Source organism: Mus caroli, chromosome 2 (assembly GCF_900094665.2).
Source record: "Mus caroli chromosome 2, CAROLI_EIJ_v1.1, whole genome shotgun sequence".
Lineage (NCBI taxonomy): Eukaryota > Metazoa > Chordata > Mammalia > Rodentia > Muridae > Mus > Mus caroli.
The window spans coordinates 157,871,550-157,879,730 of NC_034571.1; the positions used below are offsets into that span (position 1 = coordinate 157,871,550).

General features: G+C 46.4%; 1 long non-coding RNA gene across 1 annotated transcript in view; it reads left to right on the top strand.

The window, feature by feature from the left end:
• Positions 1-4,813: 4,813 nt before the first annotated feature.
• The window catches only part of LOC115030380, a 23,670-nt gene continuing 20,302 nt past the window's right edge, over positions 4,814-8,181 (top strand). The window contains exons 1-2 of the long non-coding RNA XR_003835970.1: positions 4,814-5,165; positions 5,986-6,065. This is a non-coding gene — a long non-coding RNA (uncharacterized LOC115030380). The remainder of the gene's footprint in view (positions 5,166-5,985; positions 6,066-8,181) is intronic.

An 8,181-nucleotide genomic window follows, 5' to 3' on the forward strand; every position in this document is an offset into this window, starting at 1 on the left:
CACTCTTTCCCAACACTCTCACCAACACTCTCACCAGCTCTGGATCCTGATATGACCCTCCGGGGAGCGGTCTCATTCAAACCACCACAGCAAATTGTGCCCGTGGGCTCCTATTTAGTTGGCACAAACTGGAGTCATCCGGGAAGAGGAACCTCAAATGAGGAATTGCCTCCTTCAGATCGGCCTGTAGGCAAGTTTGTGGGGTGCATTTTCTTGATGAATGACGGACAGACGCGGGAGAGCTGAGTTAACTGTGGGTGGTGCCACCGTGGGCTGCAGGAGGAAGTTGTGAGCCATGAGGAGTTCCTGCCTCCAGGTTCCCACCTAGAATTCCTCCTGCCTTTCTGATGATAGATGTGAGCTGAAACACACCCCACTCCCCCAAAGTTGCTTTAGGTCGTGGTCTTTATGACATAAACCGAGACGCAAACTTCTTTGGTCCCACTCCCTCCCCTGCTCCCGCAGTGGCTTGGATGCAAACATCCTCGATGAGAACTTGAACTTCACGGGTCCTTCTGCTGGGCGACAGTACACTAGCAGATTCAGCACCCAGGTCTCCATCTTGACCCGACAGTTTCTTCTTGAAACTGTGTTTGGGAACAGTGGCAGTTGTTTAGGAGTCTCCAGGTGAAGAACCAAATCTATGTTTCTTCTTGCCTGCCCAGTATCTAGTTTCCCCTCCCGTCCAAACAGACTCCTAGGAGGTAGCCATCCTCCATCCCCCTTCTAGAGGAAGGTTTTGTGGAAATTCTTTCTAGCTTCTTAGGGTCTAGTTTGAACATGTGACCCCAATATGACCAATCAGAACATACGTTTCATGACTGGCTAGAAGGGACTCAGCTGAGCCAATAAGAGCCTTTCCAGGATAGTTCTTGGAGTCTTGGAGCTTCTATTGGCTGAGGCTTTCTCTCTCTCTTGATTCTGGTTCTGGAGAAGGGATCTCCAAGCCTTATTGTAGAGAGTTGCAAATCAGGAGCCAAGTAGGAAGAAACGGAGACCTGAAAGTCCCTGGGTTCAGCCAGGCTTCATAGATCCTTAAAAAACAAAAACAAAAAACAAGTGCACATGGAGGTCACAGGACAACTTGCAGAAGTTTGGTGGGGGGGGGGAGGGGGTTGAACTCTGGTTGTCAGGCCCCATGGGCAGCGTCTTTATCCGCTGAGCCATCTCGCTGGTCCAAATTACCTTATTTAACATACTTTAGGTTATCCTTAATTTCTTGCAAAGAAATGTAAATCTTTGTGGCAAAATGCTCTGGTCAACCATGCTTCCAAGAAATGATCTCGGCTTAATCCTTTTGTTGTGACTGAGTGATTTGATAGCCTGGACTGGCCTTTGGATCCAAAGAGAACTGGATTCAGATTACAACGCTACTGGGAACCTGGGAACACTCAAACCCCCATATCGGATAATGGATCAATTAGTCTACATCTGGTTGAAGGTAGAAAGTCGTGGAGTAGATAGAGCCTGCCGACTACTGGGAAAAGAAACCCAGAATCAGTTTCCCGCTGTAATCCGAGTGTAGACAAACTGCTTGGCTTTCAGTGTAGCTGTATTAAATATTTTTACTATTTATTACTGTTTGGGAAAATGCACGGGGTTTTCATTTTTGTTCAATGCTGGGGATCTGGGGTCTACCCAAAGGACTCATAGGCAAGCATTCACTGTACTGTTGGGCTGCACCCAAACCCAGTGGGCAGGAGTTATGGACGATTCATTATAATGGTCAAGCAGTTTTATTATAGACACCAGGGTGAAGCTCGGGATAGGGTGATCGCCTAGCCTGCAGGAAGCCTTGAATTTGATGCCCAGCACTGTAAAAACCACTCATTTTGATACACACCTGTTATCTCAGTACTAGGGAGGCTGAGGCAGGAGGAGGATCAGTTCAGGGTACAAGGACCACTAATATGAGCATTTGGGAGGCAGAGGCGGGTGGATCTCTGAGTTCAAGGCTAGCCTGGTCTAAACAGTTCCAGGTCAGCCAGGGCTACACAGTAAAAAACTGTCTCAAATAGTAAAAAGGAGGGAGAGAGAGGGGGAGGGAGAGAGAGGGAGAGAGAGAGAGAGACAAGAGAGAGAGGGATGTAGAGAATAGGGAGAGAGAGAGAGACAAGAGAGAGAGGGATGTAGAGAATAGGAGAGAGAGGGAGAGAGAGGGAGAGAGAGAGAGAGAGAGAGAGAGACAAGAGAGAGAGGGATGTAGAGAATAGGGAGAGAGAGGGAGAGAGAGAGACAAGAGAGAGAGGGATGTAGAGAATAGGAGAGAGAGGGAGAGAGAGAGAGACAAGAGANAGAGAGAGGGAGAGAGAGAGACAAGAGAGAGAGGGATGTAGAGAATAGGAGAGAGAGGGAGAGAGAGAGAGACAAGAGAGAGAGGGATGTAGAGAATAGGGAGAGAGAGGGAGAGAGAGAGAGAGAGAGAGAGAGAGAGGTAGAGAATAAAGGAAATTTGAAACCCAAGGGGAAGCTTAGAGAAGAGCATCATGAGGTCAGCAGGCAGTAGCTATTCTGGGTTGTTTGTCCTTCCCACCCTCTTCTTGGATCCGACCCGAGCCACACTGCGTTTGGGATGTTCTTCCTCTGCTGCTGGGCTGAGCTGAACTTGAACTGCTTCCGTTCTCCTTAAATATCCTTTCCTCTGGACAGGATGTTCCCAACCAGCCCAAGACACGGTGGCCCTGCTCAGCCCGGCTAACTTTAGTTTGCTATTTTCAGCCCGAATTTGCCCTCTGCATATCATTCACACCGAGTGCCCTCTCCAGGTGGGCTGGTCTTTAGGTGATGCACCAGGGTTGTGGGATGCAGATGTTCAATGGCAGAGGGACAACCGTTATACTCTTGTCATCCCAACACTTAGGGATTACAAGAGGCAGGAGGATCACCTTAGATTTGAGGCCAGACTAAGTTACACAGTGAGACTCTGTTTTAAAAAAGCCCAAACCAGGGGCTGGAGAGATGGCTGAGAGGTTAAGAGTACAGGCTGCTCTTCCAGAGAACCCAAGTTCGATGCCCAACATCCAGATGTCAGCCCACCACCACCTCTTTTTCCAGGCCCAGGGTATCTAACACCCTCTTCTCTGGCCTTTGTGGGCATCACAGGTGATGTGTTTACTGCTGTATATTCAGGCCAGCATACACACACATTCACACACGCACACAGCACTTGCCTGTAATTCTAGCACTTGGGAAACAGAGGCAGGAGGATCAGGAACATCCAAGCCAGCCTTAGATCCAGAGAGGTTTTAGGCTTAGCCTGAGTTACATGGGATCCAGTCTCAAAACAAACAAAAGAAATCGGCTTGGGTAATTGGAGATGAAGGGGATCAGGGATCTCTTTGAGCCATGGTCTCCAAGCACGGCATTTCAGGATCGCTAGCAGAACACAGCGCCTATGTACCAGCACTCCAGTGGCCACACACGCCTACACCAAAGCATGGCGGGGACACTGTGGCCCACGAATGGACCAGACCTGACTTATTCACGTGCTGACAAAATCTCTATCTCTGGCAGCTTTGACTTGTAGTGACTTTGCCATCCCCAAACTCCCACCATGGTCATTTCAAATGAATAATGCTACATCAAATAACACCTCTAGCTTCTTACCCTTGAGCCCAGGCTGGGGTTCCACCTCATACATCCCACCTAAGCCGAGAGTCTGGAGGAAGGCATTTCTCCAAGGAAAATCAGGGCAGGAACGTATAGGCGTAGGGGCTTGGTGAAGACGGCAGATGTCTGTCAACCACACTGCTAGCTCACGTTGGCTAAAATGATCTCAAATAAGGGATACTATGGGTAGATCATGTCTCCCTACTAGCAAGCCCAGGGATCAGCCCTCTGTTTAGGTCATCGGAACTCCATCCATAGAAATGGACCTGGGCCAATTGTCCAGGTGTAAAGTGGATAAAATCTGAATGTTTATAGTCTGTGTGTGTGTGTGTGCACGCACGCGTGATGTATTTGAGTGAACATACACGTGGAGGTCAGAGGACAAATTTTAGGATTTGGTTCTTTCTATCCAACATGTGGGGAGCTGGGCATCAATTCAGGTTGTCGGGCATGGTGGCCAACACCTTTTACCAGTGAGCCATCTTGATAACCTTTTTTTGTTTTGTTTTGTTTTGTTTTGTTTTGTTTTGTTTTGTTTTGAGACAGGGTTTCTCTGTATAGCCCTGGCTGTCCTGGAACTCATTTTGTAGACCAGGCTGGCCTCGAACTCAGAAATCCACCTGCCTCTGCCCCCTGAGTGCTGGGATTAAAGGCGAGTGCCACCACCACCCGGCCATCTTGATAATCTTGCTCTTGACCTCTTGGCTCCCCTGATTCTAACTCCTAGGTACTGGGATTACAGATACGCACCATCAGGTCCAGCTCTGCAGATTCAATCTCTTGCTCAGCATGCCTTTCTGGCCTTCTGCATTTCTGTCACTGAATAACATAGTAAGAGAGTCAGCACCAATGTCTGCACCTTGATATAGGCCCCTCCAGGCCCCAGAACCATAGAAAATAAATGTGTTTACTATCCCTCTCTCTTTCCCTTCTCCTCCCTCCCCACCTCTCCTTCTCCTCCTCCTCCTTCTGCTCCTCTCTCTCTCTCTCTCTCTCTCTCTCTCTCTCTCTCTCTCTCTCTCTCTCCCACGCGCACACACACACAATATATATACATATATATATATATATATATATATATATATATATACATATATATATATATATATAACCCTGGCCAGTGAGGAGTTAACATTTTAGGACAATGATTTTTTTTTTATTCTCCTGTTCCTGAATCTGCAGGTGATCTGGGCTGACCTGAACATTCCTAATCCTTCTTGGGCTAGTGGCTACCTGAGGTGTGTCCTTCTGAAGCTTACTGTGCAAACTCCAGGAACAAAGTCAAATTATGTAACCGGGGACTGTGGGCGGAGCTCACTGGTTGAGCACTTGCCTAGCATGTGCAAAGCCCTGGGTTGATGCCCAGCATCAAAACCCCCAAAGCCAAAACAAATGAACATCAGGAACTCTGGGAGCACAGGGCAGGCTCTGCTCACAGGACATTTGTTAATATCGCATGGACCAAAGCAAGTCACACAGCCAAGCCCAACACGGGCGGGAGGCGCAGTGCGTTCCTTCCTCAGCTGGAGGCCCCGAGAGTTACTTGGCATTTACAGGTTTGTTTTTCTGGTGAAAAACCACTATATATACTGTTGATAATATTCTGAAGAGCTCTGTTTACTCCTCCAAATCGGTAGATGTATGTTTAATCTGTTCTAAATAAAAAGTATTTCATTTTATTTAGTGTGTGTGTGTGTGTGTGTGTGTATGTGAGATGGCTTGCATGTAGAAGGTGGAGGATGATTTTCAGGAGTGTGCTCTCATGTCCACCCTGTGGGTACCAGGGATTTAATTTAGATCCTCAGTCTGGACAGCCAGTGCCCACTGAGCTGCCTCCTCAATGCTTGCCATCCTTTTGAGAACTTGCATAAAAGCCTTCAGTGTAGACACACCACAGTTCATACATACATCATCCCATCCCATGAGTTAGCTAAAGATGGGTAGGGTGTGTTATAGCAGGTCTTTTTCTTTGAATAACGCTGGGGCTGGAGATGTACCTCTGTTGGTGGAGCGTTTTCCTAGCAAGCATGGAGTCCTAGGTTCAAGCCCAACCAAGCCAACATGCTGGATGTACTGGCTCATGCCTGTAATCCTAGCACTTTGAAGGAGGAGGCGGGGGCATCAGTTTAAGGTCACTGTCAGCTACAGTGTTTGAGCAACCTGGGCTACATAAGACTGTCTCAGAAAGAAAAGAATTTGGAATGAACATCCTAATACATATGTTCCTATATATTCTCATTTCTATCTTAAGGGTAAGCAAGCTTACAGGCTTATAGCCCAAACCCAGCAAGATACAAAATGTATTAAGTTATATTGAAACTCAGCCAATCTCACTCATTTGTATAATATCAGTAAGTTGCTTTTGTGCTATCCCAGGAGAACTAAGTCATAAACACAGAAACTCTGTGGTCAATAAAAGACTAAGCCGAAGATCGGATCATCTGGCCCTTCAGAGGGTGAGTTTGTTAACCTCTGCTTTATAGCTTGAAAATTCCATTATGTTTGTGGTTTTTTGGGGGGTGGGGTGGGGGGATAGGGTCTCACTATGTAGCCCTGTTTTGCTCGGAACTTAGTGTATAGACCAGGGTCATCTGCCTGCCTCTGCTTCCCCAGTGCTGGTATAGATGATATAGATAATATAGATGACAACATATATATTTGTTAATATTTAATGGGAGTGAGGGAGTTAGATAGATTGCTCAGTTTTTTTTGTTTTTTGTTTTTTGTCGAGACAGGGTTTCTCTGTGTAGCCCTGGCTGTTCTGGAACTCACTTTGTAGACCAGGCTGGCCTCTAACTCTGAAATCTGCCTGCCTCTGCCTCCCAAGTGCAGGGATTAAAGGCATGCACCACGACTGCCCGGCTCAATTGCTCAGTTGTTAAGAACACTGGCTGCCTGGTCTACAGAGTAAGTTCTAGGACAGCCAGGACTACAAGAGAAACCCTGTCTCAAAAAATAAAAATAAGCCGGGCGTGGTGGCGCACGCCTTTAATCCCAGCACTAGGGAGGCAGAGGCAGGCGGATTTCTGAGTTCGAGGCCAGCCTGGTCTACAAAGTGAGTGCCAGGACAGCCAGGGCTACACAGAGATACCCTGTCTCGAAAAACCAAAAATAAATAAATAAATAAATAAAATAAAATAAAAATAAATAAATAAAAATAAAAATAACGACAATAAAACCCAAAAAGCAGTGGTTGCTCTTCCAGAGGAAGTGGGTTTGATTCCAGCACTCACCTGGTGGCTTAGAAAACATCCGTAACTCCAGTTCCAAGACATCCAGGGCTCCTTTCTGGCCTCCATGAATACCAGGCACACACATGCTACACAGATACACATGAAGGCAAAACATCCATACACAAAAAGTAAATAAAAGTTTTTTTTTTTTAAATCTACCGCTACACAGAGAAACTCTGTCTCGAAAAACCAAAAACCAAAAACAAAAACAAAAAAAACCACCAAACCCCCAAAACAACCCCCCCCCCCCGCAAAAAAACCAACCAACAAACAAAACAAAACTAAACTAAGCTAAATTAAACTAAAAAGGTCTGGAGACACGGCTCAGTGGCTAAGAGCACTGGTTGCTCTTCTAAAGGTCTTGAGTTCAATTCTCAGAAACCACGTGGTGTCTCACAACCGTCTGTAATAGTATATGGTGCCTTCCTCCAGCCTTTAGGTGTATGTGATACCAACAGAGCTCACTTGCATATTCACACGCACGCGCACGTGTGTGCACGTGCGCGCGCACACACACACACATGCACACACAGGCACATGCGCACACGCACACATTCAAGTTATGCATTGTGCCAGGCTGGGGTGACACACCCTTTTAATCCTGAGGCACAGGCAGAGGTAGGTGAATTTCTGTGAGTTTGAGGCCAGCCTGGTCTACGGAGTGAGTTCCAGGAGAGTCAGAGCTACACACAAAGAAAGTCTGTCTCAAAACAAAAAACAAAACAAAACAAAAAACAAACCTAAGCCTAAGCCTATCATCCTAGCACTCTGTCTGCCAAAACAGTGTCATCTTGAGCTGACACAAGCTTTGGCTTCACAGTGAGTCCCTGTGTCAAGAGAGAAACAAATCAGCAAAGAATGCCTGTCTCTGCCCCACTGTCACCCACGAGTGATCACCCTTAATCTGTATGGTCAACACAGGCACGTGCTTTCTTTTCCATGCTGGGATTTAAGAAGTCTCTCTAGGCTGTCCTTACCCACAGATCTTCCTGCTTCAGGCTTCAGAGGTCTGGATTATCACACAGCCCCCTGTTTTTGGTTTTTGGTTTTTCTAAATGATTCATTTATTTTTATTTTATGTGCATTGGTATTTTGTTTGCATGTGTGTCTATGCCCTAGTACTGGAGTTACAGACACTTGAAAGCTGCCATGTACATGCTGGGAACTGAACCTGAGTCCTTTGGATCTAGGTCCTGTGTTCTTTGTCTAGAGCCATCTGTCTGTCCAACCTGCCTCTTGATCCTGCCATTTATTTGTTTGTTTGTTTGTTTATTTCTTCTTGCTAGGCATTTCAATTTTTTTTGTTGTTATTTTCTTTGTTTTTTCTTTTTTTTTTTTT